Raw genomic sequence first — 22,503 nt, 5'->3', positions numbered from 1 at the left:
CTATAGCCGCTCACCCCGCCCCCCGGTGCGCCGCGTCATTGGATGTGATTGACAGCAGCGCGAGCCAATGGCTGCGCTGCTTTCAATCCATCCACTGTAGCCAATCAGCGGCCAGGCTGAGCGGCTTAATGGATGTCGGGAGCGAGCGGCTGACTTTCGAGGTGTCGGGTAAGTAAAACGGGGTGGCTGGGGGCGGCGGTATTGTCGGAAGTTTTTTCACCCTAATGCATAGAATGCATTAAGGTGAAAAAATTTTTACCTTTACAACCCCTTTAAGCTGCGTAGGGGGTTTTACACTGTCAGAGTGATAAGGATGTGGAACTCTTTTCCACAATTGGTGTCAGCAGGGAGTATTGACATTTTTAAAACACCCTTGGACGTACATCCTAGTGAACATAACATACAGGGATATAGAAAATGATTATTAACACTGGCACACATACACCTACACAGGTTGAACTGGATAGACTATTGTCTTTAACCTTAACTACTATAAATGAGCCTTGTGAACCAGGAATGTGTGCAATAAGAATACAGACAAGACCTTCCTAATCAGTTCTACACGCTGCAATTATCTAAGCCAGGCATGTCCAAAGTCCGGCCCGCGGGCCATTTGCGGCCCGCGTTCCGGTTTGATGTGGCCCCCACTTGGAATTTACATATGCATCCATCTGTGGCCCCCCAAGCTCGAGCGTGTTATGTTTTTTTTGCTGTGAATATATCTTCTTTAGCTGAACAAATCCCTGAGCGCCGGGCTAATTGTTGATGAGCCGGGGGGGTGTGGCTGGGCGTGTTCAGAAGTCAATGTGCCCGAGCCGCTATGAAGCTGACAGCGCGCAGAGCCAATCACAAGCACTGTGACTATTCCCGATCTCTGCATCTGCAGTCCGCAGATCGGGGAAATGTCACAGTGCCTGTGATTGGCGGTGGCGCTGTGCGCTGTCAGCTTTCTTCCTTGCAGGCTCGGGCACATCGACTTTTAACAATGAGCACGGCGCTCGGGGATTTGTTCAGCTAAAGAAGATAGGTATATTCACAGTAAAAAAAAATAACATGCTTGAGCTTGGGGGCCACAGATGGATATACTTGGGGGGGGGGCACAGATGGATATACTTGGAGGCCACAGATGGATATACTTGGGGGGGCCACAGATGGATATACCTGGGGGGGCACAGATGGATATACTTGGGGGGGCACAGATGGATATACTTGGGGGGGCACAGATATATATACTTGGGGGGGCACAGATGGATATATATGTAAATTCCAAGTGGGGGCCACATCCTTTCAGTCAGTGGGAGGCACTGGTGGATTAGGCTGGCTAAAGAAAAGATTATTATTTAAAAAAATAATAAACGCTCAAGCTCATCCTTTACACCGAGAGGTGCTTGGGGATTGGTCAGAGACTAAAGAAGAGATATATATATAATTTTTTTTTTAAACATGACACGCCTGAGCTCATTGTTACCCTGAGAAGAGAAGATATATATATTATATATCATCATATATTGTCATCAATGTTACGACATGAATAGTATTCCATTTGCAATAAACTTTGCATAAAATATTTCATTTGCATTTAATTTTAAAAGTCAGGCAAAATGGTCGGCCCTCACGCATGTTCACTTCATGAAATCTGGCCCTCTTTGAAAAAAGTTTGGACACCCCTGATCTAAGCAAATCTTATAGTGCAAGTGTTTATAGTGCCTTTAGGTCATTTACATATACAGTAAGGCCACAGGCTTTGGAGCAAGGTCCTTTTGAGTATTTTCTATCCCATTTTATAAAGAACCCACTAAACTAGAAGCCTTTCATCTTTCTGAAGAATTGGATATCTCACCATAGAGGTGTATGTCGAGCTCAAACTTGTAATCTCTACCTCCAGTCTTGATGAGGAAGACTTTGGTGGCCTATGGGACTATCCCTTCGTCTACCTTGTTTCAGCTAGTGACCAAATAATTCAATATAGATTTGATTACAGAATAGACTTCACACTATACAACAAAATGTTCCAGCACTTCTGAAAGTAAGAATTGTACTGAATCTCTAGTGACTTTTTTCCCATCTACTGTACTCGTGGAGAGAGAATCTATTCATTACCACCTATTTCACTTCAGCCGTTATCTCCATGTTCTCCATCTGTTTGTGATGAGGAATGTGACTCCTCCACAGCTGCTATAAACTTTGCTTAGTTCACTCTTAAAGTCATCATAGCCATAATAGTGCACTTACAACACAGTTTAGTAATGTACGTGATACTTTTTTGTTTGCACTAACAGTTAAATGTTCCAGAGAAGCTTCTGGGGTGTATCCCTTTCCTCTTGGTCCAAGCAGTACCCATACACAAAACTTTAAAAAAAAAAAAACCGAGGCGGAGATAGAAAACAGGAGAGTGCAAAATCTGGTGCAGCTCTGCATAAAAAAACAATCACCTTCCCGGTTTTATTATCAAAGCTTAATTAAACTAGCTGAAGTTAGAAGTTGATTGGCTACCATGCAGGGCAGCATCAAATTCTGTTCGAATTTTAGTAAATCTCCCCACCATACTGTAGCTACTGACTTCTAAAAATCAGGTACTTACCAGTGCCTGAGTCCGGGGCTGTCTTTCTGAAGCTGGTTCTTCTTAGCAATGTGGGTCCCGAGTGCTGCCATCTTGGATTTGGGAGTCAGCAGGTGCCATGCGGGACTCCTACAGACTGGCAGTGTAAGCTGTCTACCGATACATCGTACGGGCAGGTCGTTTCACGTTGAGAGGAAGAATCAGTGGACTACCAGAGCGCACTACATGGTAGTTCTTTGAGAACTACAAGCCGACAGCCACAAAGGCAGTCAGTACTTGTAGTTATCACATTCACAGGACTCTGTGAATGATTGACATGGCTGGGTGGGTGGAACCTCGCATGGCCTCCTTTTTTTTTTTTTTGTGAGATAGGTCATTCAATGTCACATGTTTGTAGAGTAACTTTCCTTTACAATAGTAATCCTTCTTCTTTTTCATCGCAGGTAGATAATGGGTTACAAGCAGAAGCAGCATACCGCCATTGAGTTCTTGATGAAGGAGGGTGCAAGCTGTCTGACATTGATGGTCTCCCACCGCATGGTTTGTCTTCAATGCTGGCTTCCCCTTCACTTCAATACTGGATACTTTTATCCCCTTCCTGCCGAGGACAATTTTCAGCTTTCAGTGCTGTCGCACTTTGAATGACAATTGTACGGTCATGCAACAATGTACCTAAACAAAGTTTTATCATTTGTTTGAGACAGATGGAGCTTGGTATTTAATCACCACTGGATTTTTTACTTTTTGCTAAAAAAAAGATAAAAAAAAAAATTACAAAATTTTTGTAAACAATTTTCCTTCTTCACTGATGTGCACTGATGGGCACTGATAGGCTGCACTGATGAGATGGCACTGATTGGCACTGATATGCAGCACTGATTAGCACTGATAGGTGGCACTGATATGCAACACTGATGGGCACTGATATGCAGCACTGATTAGCACTGATAGGTGGCATTGATGGGCATGGATAGGCAGCACTGAAAGGCAGCACTGCCTGGCATAACTGTTGGGCACTGATTGGCATCACTGCTGGGCACTGTTGGGGCTGCACTGATAATCAGTGCCCTAATTATCAGTGCAGGTCTCCCCTGTCAGGAAATGGTGCTGATCAGTTCACACTCAGTGTGAGGAGAGGAATGCCGGTAACCAGCATTTACTTGTTTACATGTGATTAGCTGTGATTGGACACAGCTGATCACATGGGTAAATAGCCTCGTCATTGGCTCTTTGCCGAGATCGGTGATGCACCGTGTCCCAGGTGAGAGTGGGATGACGTCATATGACTTTTTCTCCAGAACAAGAGAGCTACCTTGCACCCATCAATTTACGGGAGGTGGTTAAACTTCTTCATCCATCTGTGCACATTGCTCTTCTCAATGGTGTTATCTCTGTAAACATTCTGTAGCCTTCTGTGGATGTTGGAAAGCCTGCACCCCTCCTTCATCAACAACTCAATGACAGCACATTGCTTCTGCTTGAAAATGATTATTTACCTGCATTGAAAAAAAGAAGAGTCACAATAGTGGAAGAGTTACTCTACCAACATGTGAAATTTGAACGACCTGTGTAAATATGCCCACTTTTGCATCTTTTCCGGTACAGCCCTCCTATATACATATTTATATACTATATAAAGAAAGCAGTACAGCGCATAAGGGAGTATGTGAGAAAACCTCATCTAATTTAATTTCTCGTTTTTCAAGATAGTAAAATACATCCATGGTAGCAGCTGAAGTTGTGATAAATTAAAAAAGGCAAATATAAACAAAAATCAACCAGCGCGGACCACTAACCTAACTAAATAGCAGCTGTGATACTGAGGGTAAATTTATCAAATCCCATAAATTAACATATAAAGAAAGCAGTACAGCGCATAAAGTAAAATACAATAAGTGAAAATAAAATGAATATACACTAAAGTCCAAAATACATAAATTGCAAGTAATAGTCCAGTGATTCCTCCAGTGACTCAGGTGACATATGGTAAACGCAAGGTGACTGTAGTGACAAACACTGACCTCCACCTTCGGTGACACCAGCTGCTCACCTTAATAGATGGACCCCTGAGTGAATCAGTCAGGTCAAAATCAGCGGTTCCCTCACAGGGACAATACCAAAGGGAGACAGCAGCAGCAGTAGCAGCTTACAGAAAGTCAGCTTTCAGTGACCAGCACGTAGGCAGATAATTCACACGTAAAAGAGGTAGGAAGAAATCTAGTGCTCTCTGTATAGTACTAAAAACATTTATTAAAATATGCAGGAGCACTCACATTACAATGCACTGTACCCCAGTGCGGAGGATGAAAGCGTGGATGGAGTGGATGTCCCAAGACAGGATGAACGAGCGGAGCGCGGGTGACGTCACGATCGGAGCACGTACACAAATGCCGTACGCGTTACGTCCCTCAAAGTGGGCGGGACTTCCTCAGCGGCGACGGCTGAGCGTGAGAACACCCTTTAAATACAAGTCCGCTTCTCCCCTTCAGCCAATGGGCTCGAATGTGTGACCATCTCTATGGTAACCCGGCCTAACTAATTAGAAACAGGAAGTGACTTAAAAAGCTCATCCCGAGCGATCTATGGGCTTGAATATGCCCATCACTATGGTAACCAGGATCAAACCAGGAAGTCACTATGTGCATGAAATAGCCATATAGCAAGGCTGATAATAAAACCACCTATAGACTGATGCCGCAAAGACACAGCTATATAACTAAAAATTATGAAGAACAATAAAACATGAGTACAGTAAATAAAGATTAAAATAATTATAGAAAAATAATTATAGAACAAGCGACGTAAACCCCGCGCCTCCGCTCAACATCCTGGGTCATCCAATCGCATAATACAAAATACATATAAAATAAACATTAACATTTAAAACAATAATACAGAGAGCTTTTACTAGCGATCAGAGATAAAGCAGTTAACATCGAACTCGACGTTTAAGCCTCCTGGAACAAGAACCTTAGTCTCGTGAATCCAATGAGATTCTCTACGACTAATTTGGCGTAGAAAATTGCCCCCCCTCCAATGCTTATTGACTCTCTCTATACCCCAGAAGCTTAAACCCCTGGGGTTTTGATTGTGTACCAATTTAAAATGCTTTGAGACATTGTGTGTTTTTATTCCTTTTTTAATATTGTTAACATGCTCACCTAAGCGAACATGTAAAGGGCGGGATGTCCTACCAATATATTGTAAGCCACACTCACACTGTAGCATATAGACAACCCCGACCGTAGTGCACGTTATGAGTTGTTCTATTTTATATTCTTTACCTGTGGAGGTGGCTTTAAAACTTTTACGTCTCTTGTTATTGCACTTGGAATGCCTGCAGGCTGTGCACCGCCCACAGGCATAAAATCCTGAGAGAAAGGAAAAGAGTCTACTTTCAGAGTGCACAGGGGGATCCACCACGCCAGGGGCTAGGCGATCCCGTAGGGATGGAGCCTTGTTATAAATAAACGACGGACGGGGTGGCAATAGGGGACCCAGCACACGATCCTGTTTAAGAATTGGCCAATTCTTTAAAACAAGTTTTTCAAATTGTTTGTGCTGGATGTTGTAATTCAGTACCATTTTGAAATTCGAGACATCTGAACTAGTGTTCTTGATTTTATCAGCTATCAGAGAGGTCCTGTCCATAGCCATAACCTTCTCATCCTCACTACTTAATGTGTGTGTGTCATATCCTTTTTCTACAAACCTAGATGAAAGTAAGGCGGATTGAGAGAGGAAATCACTATCTCGTGTACAGTTTCGTCTGAGTCTAACAAATTGTCCCCTGGGGATGTTACAAAGCCATGATTTGTGATGACAACTCCCCAGTGGAATGTAAGAGTTCCGGTCTGTAGGTTTGAGATAGTTACATAGTCTAAACCCCTCATCACCTTTCCAGATTTCAAGATCAAGGAACACTATTTTTTCTTTACTGAAGTTCCATGACAACTGGATATTCTTAGTGTTATTATCAAGTTTCTGGATGAAGGAATCCAGGCTGGATTGATCCCCGTCCCAGACCATGATAAGGTCGTCTATGTACCGTTTGTAACACACTAACTCGGGGGGTCGTTGCTTGAACACTACGTCTTCCTCCCAGTGGGCCATGAAAAGATTGGCCACACTGGGAGCAAAACGAGCGCCCATCGCAACGCCCCTTTTTTGAAGGAAGAATTGGCGATTGAACCAAAAATAGTTCTTAGCCAAACAGAAGGCCAGACTTCTCAACAGAAATTTTTTATGTTTTTCAGGGAGATCAGAAAACATAGATAGGGCCCATTGGACAGAGGATAAAGCATCCTCATGGCCAATTATAGTATACAGGGACCCTACGTCGGCTGTAATCAGTATACTGGAAGGGGAGCAACTGACAGATTCAATGATTTGAATTATATGTTTTGTATCCTTAAGGAAGGCCTCCGTTTTAAAGACCAAAGGCTGAAGGAAATGGTCAATATATTGACCTAACCTGGAAGATATGGAGTCAATACCATTTACTATGGGCCTCCCAGGGGGGTTGTTAATATCCTTATGGATTTTTGGGAGGCAGTAAATGATAGGGGTTCTACAGAAGAGAGGATCCAGATAGGAAGCTTCCTTCTTACTGAGAACATTCTCCTTTTTTCCTTCCTCAATTAGCCAATGGAGCTCATCCTTATAGGCCTACATAGGGTCCTTGTTGAGAACCTGATAAGTATCATGATCTGCCAGTAGCCTGTTAAGTTCTTCCATATATTTGGACTTATCTAGGATCACCAGACCCCCTCCTTTATCTGCAGGGCGGATGATGATATCATTCCTTGTTTCCAAGGATTTGATACCTTGCCTAATAGGTAATGGGTCAACCGCCTTCCTAACTTTCATTTTATCCAGATCATTAAACAACATGTTCTTGAATACTTCAAGATACTTGTTATCAGCATTGAGAGGATTGAAAGTCGATTTATTGCGTAAATTGGAGTGGTGACCTCCTACAATAGTGGCTGATCTTCTAGAATTAGACAGAAAATACTTTTTCATGTTGAGATGTCGAACAAATTTATGAATATTGACATAAGTATCAAACTTACTCAAATTCCGAACGGGAGCGAACTTCAGCCCCTTATCTAGGACTTGAATCTTGCTCTCGCTCAGAACAATACTGCTCAAATTATAAATCCCTGTTCCTAATGGGGTCTTTGTTTTTTGTAATCGCCTACCCCCTCTAGTTCCTCTCTCTCTTATCTTTTTCGAGGGGGGCCTGCCATTTGTGGGGGCGGAGTCTGTGGTCGATATTTCCACCACTCTCCCAGGTTGGGCTGGTAGGACTGCGACCCTCTCCCCGATCCACTCTGAGCCCCTAAAAAATCCCCTCCCTCATTATTAACCTGCTGTAGTGGGGCAAATCTATTAGATAAAGGTAATTGACCTCCATGCGTATATTGGGGTAGGTCTCTTCTACTGTCATTATAATAATAAGAGTGTGAACCATATTTCTGATTATTCCATCCCCGGGGTGACCCATAATCCTGCTGGAAATGTGAATGGTCATAATTCTCTCTACCGGGGATATGTGGGGGGCCCCTCCCTCTACCTCCACCTCTCTTCGAGTTCCCTCTATTTCCTCGACCTCCTCTCAAGGGGGGGGCTGGAGGGGGATGACCATAAGAATTGGGTGTGGCAGGGGGTGGGCCTGAGGTGCTAATTGTATTATTATGTACAGTTTGAGAGTTAGTCCCAGATGGATTGGGAGGGGGAGCAGCCTGCCACTTAAAAATATTCCCACTCCTAAAATCATCAGAGTCTCTCATATATTTTTTCTTTTTCTTATTTTGAGATTCAAGATCCCATTTAGTCAGTTTATTCCCAAGATCAGTAGATAACTTCAGGAACTCTTCACTATTATTAAATGGTTCTATGGTTTTCTTGATATCGTGAATTTGGGACTCAAGAAACTCCATTTTTCTCTCTTTACATGATAACAATAACTGTAATAATTCAGAGCCCTTTTTAACAAAAAAGTCTCTCCATTCAATCATGGATGCCTCATCCAAGAGGCCATCATTAGGTGGAATGTCCCACCTTAACCTCCTAGGGACAAGATTAGAGGAGAGATATTGCTTAAAGGAGGCAATGTCCTACCAGGTTTTCACCTTCTTTTCAAAAATATGATTCAATTTCTTAAAAGAGGAGGTAAGGTCATTGCTTTGTTCTGATAAGGGAGTATGTGAGAAAACCTCATCTAATTTAATTTCTCGTTTTTCAAGATAGTAAAATACATCCATGGTAGCAGCTGAAGTTGTGATAAATTAAAAAAGGCAAATATAAACAAAAATCAACCAGCGCGGACCACTAACCTAACTAAATAGCAGCTGTGATACTGAGGGTAAATTTATCAAATCCCATAAATTAACATATAAAGAAAGCAGTACAGCGCATAAAGTAAAATACAATAAGTGAAAATAAAATGAATATACACTAAAGTCCAAAATACATAAATTGCAAGTAATAGTCCAGTGATTCCTCCAGTGACTCAGGTGACATATGGTAAACGCAAGGTGACTGTAGTGACAAACACTGACCTCCACCTTCGGTGACACCAGCTGCTCAACTTAATAGATGGACTCCTGAGTGAATCAGTCAGGTCAAAATCAGCGGTTCCCTCACAGGGACAATACCAAAGGGAGACAGCAGCAGCAGTAGCAGCTTACAGAAAGTCAGCTTTCAGTGACCAGCACGTAGGCAGATAATTCACACGTAAAAGAGGTAGGAAGAAATCTAGTGCTCTCTGTATAGTACTAAAAACATTTATTAAAATATGCAGGAGCACTCACATTACAATGCACTGTACCCCAGTGCGGAGGATGAAAGCGTGGATGGAGTGGATGTCCCAAGACAGGATGAACGAGCGGAGCGCGGGTGACGTCACGATCGGAGCACGTACACAAATGCCGTACGCGTTACGTCCCTCAAAGTGGGCGGGACTTCCTCAGCGGCGACGGCTGAGCGTGAGAACACCCTTTAAATACAAGTCCGCTTCTCCCCTTCAGCCAATGGGCTCGAATGTGTGACCATCTCTATGGTAACCCGGCCTAACTAATTAGAAACAGGAAGTGACTTAAAAAGCTCATCCCGAGCGATCTATGGGCTTGAATATGCCCATCACTATGGTAACCAGGATCAAACCAGGAAGTCACTATGTGCATGAAATAGCCATATAGCAAGGCTGATAATAAAACCACCTATAGACTGATGCCGCAAAGACACAGCTATATAACTAAAAATTATGAAGAACAATAAAACATGAGTACAGTAAATAAAGATTAAAATAATTATAGAAAAATAATTATAGAACAAGCGACGTAAACCCCGCGCCTCCGCTCAACATCCTGGGTCATCCAATCGCATAATACAAAATACATATAAAATAAACATTAACATTTAAAACAATAATACAGAGAGCTTTTACTAGCGATCAGAGATAAAGCAGTTAACATCGAACTCGACGTTTAAGCCTCCTGGAACAAGAACCTTAGTCTCGTGAATCCAATGAGATTCTCTACGACTAATTTGGCGTAGAAAATTGCCCCCCCTCCAATGCTTATTGACTCTCTCTATACCCCAGAAGCTTAAACCCCTGGGGTTTTGATTGTGTACCAATTTAAAATGCTTTGAGACATTGTGTGTTTTTATTCCTTTTTTAATATTGTTAACATGCTCACCTAAGCGAACATGTAAAGGGCGGGATGTCCTACCAATATATTGTAAGCCACACTCACACTGTAGCATATAGACAACCCCGACCATAGTGCACGTTATGAGTTGTTCTATTTTATATTCTTTACCTGTGGAGGTGGCTTTAAAACTTTTACGTCTCTTGTTATTGCACTTGGAATGCCTGCAGGCTGTGCACTGCCCACAGGCATAAAATCCTGAGAGAAAGGAAAAGAGTCTACTTTCAGAGTGCACAGGGGGATCCACCACGCCAGGGGCTAGGCGATCCCGTAGGGATGGAGCCTTTTTATAAATAAACGACGGACGGGGTGGCAATAGGGGACCCAGCACACGATCCTGTTTAAGAATTGGCCAATTCTTTAAAACAAGTTTTTCAAATTGTTTGTGCTGGATGTTGTAATTCAGTACCATTTTGAAATTCGAGACATCTGAACTAGTGTTCTTGATTTTATCAGCTATCAGAGAGGTCCTGTCCATAGCCATAACCTTCTCATCCTCACTACTTAATGTGTGTGTGTCATATCCTTTTTCTACAAACCTAGATGAAAGTAAGGCGGATTGAGAGAGGAAATCACTATCTCGTGTACAGTTTCGTCTGAGTCTAACAAATTGTCCCCTGGGGATGTTACAAAGCCATGATTTGTGATGACAACTCCCCAGTGGAATGTAAGAGTTCCGGTCTGTAGGTTTGAGATAGTTACATAGTCTAAACCCCTCATCACCTTTCCAGATTTCAAGATCAAGGAACACTATTTTTTCTTTACTGAAGTTCCATGACAACTGGATATTCTTAGTGTTATTATCAAGTTTCTGGATGAAGGAATCCAGGCTGGATTGATCCCCGTCCCAGACCATGATAAGGTCGTCTATGTACCGTTTGTAACACACTAACTCGGGGGGTCGTTGCTTGAACACTACGTCTTCCTCCCAGTGGGCCATGAAAAGATTGGCCACACTGGGAGCAAAACGAGCGCCCATCGCAACGCCCCTTTTTTGAAGGAAGAATTGGCGATTGAACCAAAAATAGTTCTTAGCCAAACAGAAGGCCAGACTTCTCAACAGAAATTTTTTATGTTTTTCAGGGAGATCAGAAAACATAGATAGGGCCCATTGGACAGAGGATAAAGCATCCTCATGGCCAATTATAGTATACAGGGACCCTACGTCGGCTGTAATCAGTATACTGGAAGGGGAGCAACTGACAGATTCAATGATTTGAATTATATGTTTTGTATCCTTAAGGAAGGCCTCCGTTTTAAAGACCAAAGGCTGAAGGAAATGGTCAATATATTGACCTAACCTGGAAGATATGGAGTCAATACCATTTACTATGGGCCTCCCAGGGGGGTTGTTAATATCCTTATGGATTTTTGGGAGGCAGTAAATGATAGGGGTTCTACAGAAGAGAGGATCCAGATAGGAAGCTTCCTTCTTACTGAGAACATTCTCCTTTTTTCCTTCCTCAATTAGCCAATGGAGCTCATCCTTATAGGCCTACATAGGGTCCTTGTTGAGAACCTGATAAGTATCATGATCTGCCAGTAGCCTGTTAAGTTCTTCCATATATTTGGACTTATCTAGGATCACCAGACCCCCTCCTTTATCTGCAGGGCGGATGATGATATCATTCCTTGTTTCCAAGGATTTGATACCTTGCCTAATAGGTAATGGGTCAACCGCCTTCCTAACTTTCATTTTATCCAGATCATTAAACAACATGTTCTTGAATACTTCAAGATACTTGTTATCAGCATTGAGAGGATTGAAAGTCGATTTATTGCGTAAATTGGAGTGGTGACCTCCTACAATAGTGGCTGATCTTCTAGAATTAGACAGAAAATACTTTTTCATGTTGAGATGTCGAACAAATTTATGAATATTGACATAAGTATCAAACTTACTCAAATTCCGAACGGGAGCGAACTTCAGCCCCTTATCTAGGACTTGAATCTTGCTCTCGCTCAGAACAATACTGCTCAAATTATAAATCCCTGTTCCTAATGGGGTCTTTGTTTTTTGTAATCGCCTACCCCCTCTAGTTCCTCTCTCTCTTATCTTTTTCGAGGGGGGCCTGCCATTTGTGGGGGCGGAGTCTGTGGTCGATATTTCCACCACTCTCCTGGGTTGGGCTGGTAGGACTGCGACCCTCTCCCCGATCCACTCTGAGCCCCTAAAAAATCCCCTCCCTCATTATTAACCTGCTGTAGTGGGGCAAATCTATTAGATAAAGGTAATTGACCTCCATGCGTATATTGGGGTAGGTCTCTTCTACTGTCATTATAATAATAAGAGTGTGAACCATATTTCTGATTATTCCATCCCCGGGGTGACCCATAATCCTGCTGGAAATGTGAATGGTCATAATTCTCTCTACCGGGGATATGTGGGGGGCCCCTCCCTCTACCTCCACCTCTCTTCGAGTTCCCTCTATTTCCTCGACCTCCTCTCAAGGGGGGGGCTGGAGGGGGATGACCATAAGAATTGGGTGTGGCAGGGGGTGGGCCTGAGGTGCTAATTGTATTATTATGTACAGTTTGAGAGTTAGTCCCAGATGGATTGGGAGGGGGAGCAGCCTGCCACTTAAAAATATTCCCACTCCTAAAATCATCAGAGTCTCTCATATATTTTTTCTTTTTCTTATTTTGAGATTCAAGATCCCATTTAGTCAGTTTATTCCCAAGATCAGTAGATAACTTCAGGAACTCTTCACTATTATTAAATGGTTCTATGGTTTTCTTGATATCGTGAATTTGCGACTCAAGAAACTCCATTTTTCTCTCTTTACATGATAACAATAACTGTAATAATTCAGAGCCCTTTTTAACAAAAAAGTCTCTCCATTCAATCATGGATGCCTCATCCAAGAGGCCATCATTAGGTGGAATGTCCCACCTTAACCTCCTAGGGACAAGATTAGAGGAGAGATATTGCTTAAAGGAGGCAATGTCCTACCAGGTTTTCACCTTCTTTTCAAAAATATGATTCAATTTCTTAAAAGAGGAGGTAAGGTCATTGCTTTGTTCTGATAAGGGAGTATGTGAGAAAACCTCATCTAATTTAATTTCTCGTTTTTCAAGATAGTAAAATACATCCATGGTAGCAGCTGAAGTTGTGATAAATTAAAAAAGGCAAATATAAACAAAAATCAACCAGCGCGGACCACTAACCTAACTAAATAGCAGCTGTGATACTGAGGGTAAATTTATCAAATCCCATAAATTAACATATAAAGAAAGCAGTACAGCGCATAAAGTAAAATACAATAAGTGAAAATAAAATGAATATACACTAAAGTCCAAAATACATAAATTGCAAGTAATAGTCCAGTGATTCCTCCAGTGACTCAGGTGACATATGGTAAACGCAAGGTGACTGTAGTGACAAACACTGACCTCCACCTTCGGTGACACCAGCTGCTCACCTTAATAGATGGACCCCTGAGTGAATCAGTCAGGTCAAAATCAGCGGTTCCCTCACAGGGACAATACCAAAGGGAGACAGCAGCAGCAGTAGCAGCTTACAGAAAGTCAGCTTTCAGTGACCAGCACGTAGGCAGATAATTCACATGTAAAAGAGGTAGGAAGAAATCTAGTGCTCTCTGTATAGTACTAAAAACATTTATTAAAATATGCAGGAGCACTCACATTACAATGCACTGTACCCCAGTGCGGAGGATGAAAGCGTGGATGGAGTGGATGTCCCAAGACAGGACGAACGAGCGGAGCGCGGGTGACGTCACGATCGGAGCACGTACACAAATGCCGTACGCGTTACGTCCCTCAAAGTGGGCGGGACTTCCTCAGCGGCGACGGCTGAGCGTGAGAACACCCTTTAAATACAAGTCCGCTTCTCCCCTTCAGCCAATGGGCTCGAATGTGTGACCATCTCTATGGTAACCCGGCCTAACTAATTAGAAACAGGAAGTGACTTAAAAAGCTCATCCCGAGCGATCTATGGGCTTGAATATGCCCATCACTATGGTAACCAGGATCAAACCAGGAAGTCACTATGTGCATGAAATAGCCATATAGCAAGGCTGATAATAAAACCACCTATAGACTGATGCCGCAAAGACACAGCTATATAACTAAAAATTATGAAGAACAATAAAACATGAGTACAGTAAATAAAGATTAAAATAATTATTGAAAAACTGTACACGAGATAGTGATTTCCTCTCTCAATCCGCCTTACTTTCATCTAGGTTTGTAGAAAAAGGATATGACACACACACATTAAGTAGTGAGGTTGAGAACGTTATGGCTATGGACAGGACCTCTCTGATAGCTGATAAAATCAAGAACACTAGTTCAGATGTCTCGAATTTCAAAATGGTACTGAATTACAACATCCAGCACAAACAATTTGAAAAACTTGTTTTAAAGAATTGGCCAATTCTTAAACAGGATCGTGTGCTGGGTCCCCTATTGCCACCCCGTCCGTCGTTTATTTATAAAAAGGCTCCATCCCTACGGGATCGCCTAGCCCCTGGCGTGGTGGATCCCCCTGTGCACTCTGAAAGTAGACTCTTTTCCTTTCTCTCAGGATTTTATGCCTGTGGGCGGTGCACAGCCTGCAGGCATTCCAAGTGCAATAACAAGAGACGTAAAAGTTTTAAAGCAACCTCCACAGGTAAAGAATATAAAATAGAACAACTCATAACGTGCACTACGGTCGGGGTTGTCTATATGCTACAGTGTGAGTGTGGCTTACAATATATTGGTAGGACATCCCGCCCTTTACATGTTCGCTTAGGTGAGCATGTTAACAATATTAAAAAAGGAATAAAAACACACAATGTCTCAAAGCATTTTAAATTGGTACACAATCAAAACCCCAGGGGTTTAAGCTTCTGGGGTATAGAGAGAGTCAATAAGCATTGGAGGGGGGGCAATTTTCTACGCCAAATTAGTCGTAGAGAATCTCATTGGATTCACGAGACTAAGGTTCTTGTTCCAGGAGGCTTAAACGTCGAGTTCGATGTTAACTGCTTTATCTCTGATCGCTAGTAAAAGCTCTCTGTATTATTGTTTTAAATGTTAATGTTTATTTTATATGTATTTTGTATTATGGGATTGGATGACCCAGGATGTTGAGCGGAGGCGCGGGGTTTACGTCGCTTGTTCTATAATTATTTTTCTATAATTATTTTAATCTTTATTTACTGTACTCATGTTTTATTGTTCTTCATAATTTTTAGTTATATAGCTGTGTCTTTGCGGCATCAGTCTATAGGTGGTTTTATTATCAGCCTTGCTATATGGCTATTTCATGCACATAGTGACTTCCTGGTTTGATCCTGGTTACCATAGTGATGGGCATATTCAAGCCTATAGATCGCTCGGGATGAGCTTTTTAAGTCACTTCCTGTTTCTAATTAGTTAGGCCGGGTTACCATAGAGATGGTCACACATTCAAGCCCATTGGCTGAAGGGGAGGAGCGGACTTGTATTTAAAGGGTGTTCTCACGGTCAGCCGTCGCCGCTGAGGAAGTCCCGCCCACTTTGAGGGACGTAACGCGTACGGCATTTGTGTACGTGCTCCGATTGTGACGTCACCCGCGCTCCGCTCGTTCATCCTGTCTTGGGACATCCACTCCATCCACTCCATCCACGCTTTCATCCTCCGCACTGGGGTATAGTGCATTGTAATGTGAGTGCTCCTGCATATTTTAATAAATGTTTTTAGTACTATACAGAGAGCACTAGATTTCTTCCTACCTCTTTTACATGTGAATTATCTGCCTACTTGTTGGTCACTGAAAGCTGACTTTCTGTAAGCTGCTACTGCTGCTGCTGTCTCCCTTTGGTATTGTCCCTGTGAGGGAACCGCTGATTTTGACCTGACTGATTCACTCAGGGGTCCATCTATTAAGGTGAGCAGCTGGTGTCACCGAAGGTGGAGGTCCGTGTTTGTCACTACAGTCACCTTGCGTTTACCATATGTCACCTGAGTCACTGGAGGAATCACTGGACTATTACTTGCAATTTATGTATTTTGGACTTTAGTGTATATTCATTTTATTTTCACTTATTGTGTTTTACTTTATGCGCTGTACTGCTTTCTTTATATGTTAATTTATGGGATTTGATAAATTTACCCTCAGTATCACAGCTGCTATTTAGTTAGGTTAGTGGTCCGCGCTGGTTGATTTTTGTTTATATTTATATACTAAATGTTTAATTAACCTCTTCAGGCCCGGAAGGTTTACCCCCCCTTCATGACCAGGCTATTGTTTGCGATATGGCACTGCATTACTTTAACTGACAATTGCGCGGTCGTGCCACACTGTACCCAAATAAAATTGATTGTTCTTTTTCTCCCACAAATAGAGCTTTATTTTGGTCATATTTTATCACCTTTGCGGGGTTTTTTTTGCGCTATCAACAAAAAAAAGACTGACAATACCCAATTAAAAAATACCCAATTTAAAAATCAAATTTATTCATCAATTTAGGCCAATATGTATTCTACATGTTTTTGGTAAAAAAAAAAAAAAAAATCCCAATATGCGTAAACTGATTGGTTTGCGCAAATGTTATAGTCTACAAACTATGGGATATATTTATGGATTTTTTTTTTTTTTTTTTACTAGTAATGGCGCAACGATCAGCGTTTTTTAGCAAAACTGCGACATTGCGGTGAACAAAGCTGACAACTGACACTTTTTTTGGGAACCAGTGCCACTGATACAGTGATCAGTGCTAAAACTGTCACTATATACTGATGACACTGGCAAGGAAGGGGTTAACATCAGGGGCTATTCAATGTGCTCCTAAGGAGTGCTTTCTAACTGTGGGGGGGGGGGGGTGCTTTGATTGAGGGAAGACAGATCTATGTTCCTGCTTAGCAGAAACACAAGATCTCCATCTTGCCTTTTCGCAGAACGGCGGTCTGCCTTGTTTACATAGGCAGACCGCCGTTCTGCCTCTCCTGAGAATGATTGCGGGATGTAGGCAAACATCGGGTCCACCGCACCTGCCGATTGACTCCCGCTGTGTCCAGTGAAAGAGGGGTGGCTGACGGTGTGCACACGTGCCCCAGACCCAGTGCACGAAATCACGTACAGGTTAGGGTTGCCACCTCATCCCTTTAAACCCGAACACATATGACTTATACAGGTTCTGAGGCTAATTTAATGCAGATAAGGCACCAAGTGAGTTTACTTACCACCTTAATCAGCCACAGAACCTGTGTAATTCATATGTGTTTAGGTTTAAAGGGATGAGGTGGCAACTCTAGTACAGGTACGGGATTTCGTGCAGGAGGGCTGCCCTGCTGCAGTATATCTGTGTGAGGCGGTCCAGAAGGGGTTAAGCTGGATTTTAACTGAAAGATTTGGAATTATTATTATTATTATACAGGATTTATATAGCGCCAACAGTTTTTACGCAGCGCTTTACAATATAAAAGGGGAGGCAATACAGTTATAATACAATAAGATACAGGAGGATTAAGAGGGCCCTGCTCAGAAGAGCTTACAATCTAATAGGGTGGGGCAGGTGGTACAAAAGGTTGTAACTGTGGGGAATGAGCTGATGGAAGTGGTAAAAGATTAGTTAGAGACGTTATAGGCTTTCCTGAAGAGATGAGTTTTTTAGAGAATCTCATCTTACCCTTGGATGTGGTTGAGAAGTAGCATGGGGGTTCATTTACTAAAACTGGAGAGTGCAAAATCTGATTCAGCTGTGCATGGGAGCCAATCAGCTTCTAACTTCAGCTTGCGATAAAAAAAAATTTTGTGCGGCATTTGAACATCTATGCAATTAACTGAAGGGGGTAAGATTAAGTTAAAAATTTGAGTGGAACCCCACTTTAAAGCGGGGTTCCACTCAAATTTTTAACTTAAAGAGGGAGTCCACCTAAAAAAAAAATATTAAAAGCCAGCAGCTACAAATACTGCAGCTGCTGACTTTTAATAAATGGCCACTTACCTGTCCCAGGGTCCAGCGATGTCGGCAGCCGACGCCGATCACTCGCTCGACTCTCGGCAGCTGCCGCCACCATCCTAGGTGAGGGAATCAGGAAGTGAAGCGTTGCGGCTTCACTTCCCGGTTCCCTCCTGCGCATGCGCGAGTCGCGCTGCGCGTCGTAACTGGTCCCCGCTATCTCCTGGGACCTGTGTGTTTCCCAGGAGACGTGGAGGGACAGGAAGAGGCATAGACTACCGTGGGAGTCTATGCCGGAAGTGGGTGCAAATACCTGTCTTAGACAAGTATCTGCACCCCCCTCCCCCCTGAAAGGTGCCAAATGTGACACCGGAGGGGGAAGCTGAAGTTCCATTTTTGTGTGGAACTCTGCTTTAATCTTACCCCCTTCAGTTAATTGCATAGATGTTCAAATGCCGCACGAAAATTTTTTTTATCGCTGTAATTACCTTTATATTGTAGTTTATTGTGGCACTTTCTGTCTCTCCTCCCATAGGAGTAGGCGTGTTTATTGCCTTTCCTCGGCGCCGCACTGTCTCCTGGGAGCTTAGTGTCAGGCTTCCCAAGATTCAGTGCAGAAACAATGATCATGCTTGTGAACAAGCTGTGAATGAACAGCATTCACCGCATCCAGGAAATCAATGCTTGTGGGCTTCACATGCCCACAAGCAAGATTGAAACAGCCAGCATCACATTTTTTAAGTTATTCTTCAGTACGAAAACAGAGGCAGAAATATTACACCCAAACTGTGAGTATTATTTTGGGGTTAGCAAAGTGTCTCAATGACCTAAAAAAAAAAAAAGATTGGTCGCCGGAATCCCACTTTAAAGGGACACTACAGGTTCCCTTTTTTTTTTTCTTTTAAAATAACAAACATGTCATACTTACCTCCTCTGTGCAGTTGGTTTTGCACAGAGTGGCCCTGATCCTCCTCTTCTGGGGTCTCTCTGTAGCGCTCCTGGGAGCCGTCGGAGAAGCGCTCTCCTTCGGGGCACCTGTGCGGGCGCGCTCCATAGACACAGACAGCAGGACTCAGCACCCCCCAATGGCTGTGCTGCTATCAATCTATCCAATCAAGAGCCAAGACACCCGCCAGAGAGGAAGAGCATGAGACGTGGGAACGAATGGGCTCAGGTGAGCAAAACTGGGGGGCTGCTGCACTACAATAGGTGAAAAACCGGGAGGGTTTACAACCCCTTTAAAGCGGAGTTACACCCAAAAGTGGAACTTCTGCTTATTCGTCTCCTCCCCCTCTCCGGTGCCACATTTGGCACATTTCAGGGGGGAGGGGGGGACCTGTTTTTGACAGGTCCCCTTCCCTACTTCCGGAGAAAGCGCCAAGGGCGAAGCTCGGCCCCCCTCCTCCACTGCAGAGCCAATTAGAAAGTGCAGTGCGCTGCGCACATACGCAGTAGGGAACCGGCTGTGAATTTGTAAGGCTTCTCTGCCGGGTACCCTTTACCGGCAATGGTGGCGGCTACACCCGTCAACCGATCTGAAGATCGGCTGGGGTGCCAACATCGCGGGCTCCCTGGACAGGCAAGTGCCCATATATTAAAAGTCAGCAGCTGCAGCATTTGTAACTGCTGACTTTTCATCTTTTTTGTGGGGTGGGTGGTCCTCTGCTTTAACCGCTTCAGCCCCGGAAGATTTTACCCCCTTCCTGACCAGAGCACTTTTTGCGATTTGGCACTGCGTCACTTTAACTGACAATTGCGCAGTCATGCGACGTTGCTCCCAAAGAAATTAGCGTCCTTTTTTTCCCACAAATAGAGCTTTCTTTTGATGGTATATTGATTTGCGGTTTTTATTTTTGCACTATAAACAAATAAAGAGCGACAATTTTGAAAAAAAGCTATATTTTTTACTTTTTGCTATAATAAATATCCCCCAAAAATACATAAAAAACCAAATTTTTTTCCTCAGTTTAAGCCGATATGTATTCTTCTACATATTTTTGGTTAAAAAAAAATCACAATAAGCGTATATTGATTGGTTTGCGCAAAAGTTATAGCGTCTACAAAATAGGGGATAGATTTATGGCATTTTTATTATTAATTTTTTTTTTTATTAGTAATGGCGGCGATCTGCGATTTTTTTATCGTGACTGCGACATTATGGCGGACACATCGGACACTTTTGACACTATTTTGAGACCATTGTCATTTATACAGTGATCAGTGCTATAAAAATGCACTGATTACCGTATAAATGACACTGGCAGGGAAGGGGTTAAACACTAGGGGGCGATGAAGGGGTTAAGTGTGTCCTAGGGAGTGATTCTAACTGTGGAGGGGGATGGGCTACAACTTACATGACAGCTTTGTCATGTTACTGGGCAGAACAGGGAAATGCCTTGTTTACATAGGCACTTCCCTGTTCTGGGGCTCCGTGACACAATCGCTGGAAGACTGGCGGACATCAAGTCCGCCGGTCACGCTGTATGCGGTGAGCGTGTGCCCACTAGCCCCGCCAGTTAAAGGGGACGTACAGGTACGGCCATTTGCCCACTGCTGCCATTGTGCTGACGTATATTGGCGTGCGGCGGTCGGCAAGTGGTTAAGCTTTGACAAAAAGAAAAAAAAAAAAAAAAACGGAAGCTGATTGGTTTCTGTGCACAGCTGCTCTGGTTTTAGTAAATCAACCCCATTGCGTCCAGTACTGAAGACAAATAGTTCACTTTGCAAGGGAATTTTCCCCAGAGCTTAGTAAATGAGGTGAAGCTCTGATAACTTTCATTTTCCAATCTTGAGCAAGAAAAAAAAAATGCATTTTTTTTTTTTTTCCCTAGCACGTGATTGGGTATTTTTTTGTAAAGTGAAATTTCACCACATTCACTAAGCTAAAAAAAAAATCCCTTCCCTTGCAATGTGAACAGCCTATGTGCCTTTAGTAACCCCTATGTGTCCGGCCTTGTCCTTTATCTCCTGGGCATACAAATGTTTCTTGCTGATGACCATGACACAGCTACAAGTTTCCTGCACTGTAGATAATGTAGACAAGCCGGCTTCTGTCAGGAAAAGCAATGTTTTCAACACAAGCAGGAAAATCTATGTTGAAAATCTATTGAAGGAGCCAGCAGGATCCCACCCACAGACACAGCTGAGGACAGGAAGAAACAAATTCCTTGTATTTCCATTTCTTGATAACACAGATCTATTAAAGGGCCACAACACATGCAATGTTTGTTGATGTTATTATTATTATTTAAGGTACTTATATAACGCCGTCAATTTACGCAACGCTTTACATATACATTGTACATTCACATCGGTCCCTACCCTCAAGGAGCTTACAATCTAAGGTCCTTACTCACATTCACATACTAGGGGCCAATTTAGACAGAAGACAATTAACCTACCAGCATGTCTTTGGAGTGTGGGAGGAAACCGGAGTACCGGGAGGAAACCCACACATGCACAGGGAGAACATGCAAACTCCAGGCAGGTAGTGTCGTGGTTGGGATTCGAACCAGCGACCCTTAGATTTTTTTTTAGTTAACATTTGGAGATAAATACATACATTTTAGGAATTTATCAGAACTGAACCACTTATACTCTACTATTGTGGCTGCCTTCCAGTGTTGCCAACCTCCCGTAGCATTTTTTTTACCGACAACCTGAAAAATTACACTAAAAACAAAGACAATATTTAATACCCATAACAAGTAATTTGACTGCTTTAAGCTTACAAAAGTCAACACACCATGACAAACTATCAGCCCCACATACACTAAATTAGTATTGGGACACCTGCCTTTACAAACACATGGCATCCCAGTCTTAGTCCGTAGGGTTCAATATTGAGTTGGCCCACCCTTTGCAGCTATAACAACTTCAACTCTTCTGGGAAGGCTGTCCACAAGGTTTAGGAGTGTGTCTATGGGAATGTTTGACCGTTCTTCCAGAAGTGCATTTGTGAGGTCAGGCACTGATGTTGGACGAGAAGATCTGTCTCGCAGTCTCCGCTTTAATTCATCCCAGAGGTGTTCTATCGGGTTGAGGTCAGGACTCAAGTTCCTCCACCCCAAACTCGCTCATCCATGTCTTTATGGACCTTGCTTTGTGCACTGGTGTGCAGTCATGTTGGAACAGGAAGGGGCCATCCCCAAACTGTTCCCACAAAGTTGGGAGAATGAAATTGTCCAAAATGTCTTGGTATGCTGATGCCTTAAAAGTTCCCTTCACTGAAACTAGGGGACCAAGCCCAACCCCTGAAAAACAACCCCACACCATAATCCCCCCTCCACCAAATGATTTGGACCAGTGCACAAAGCAAGGTCTATAAAGACATGG

Source organism: Aquarana catesbeiana, linkage group LG05 (assembly GCF_042186555.1).
Source record: "Aquarana catesbeiana isolate 2022-GZ linkage group LG05, ASM4218655v1, whole genome shotgun sequence".
In the NCBI taxonomy this organism is placed as follows: Eukaryota; Metazoa; Chordata; class Amphibia; order Anura; family Ranidae; genus Aquarana; species Aquarana catesbeiana.
This window is presented reverse-complemented; position numbering follows the sequence as displayed.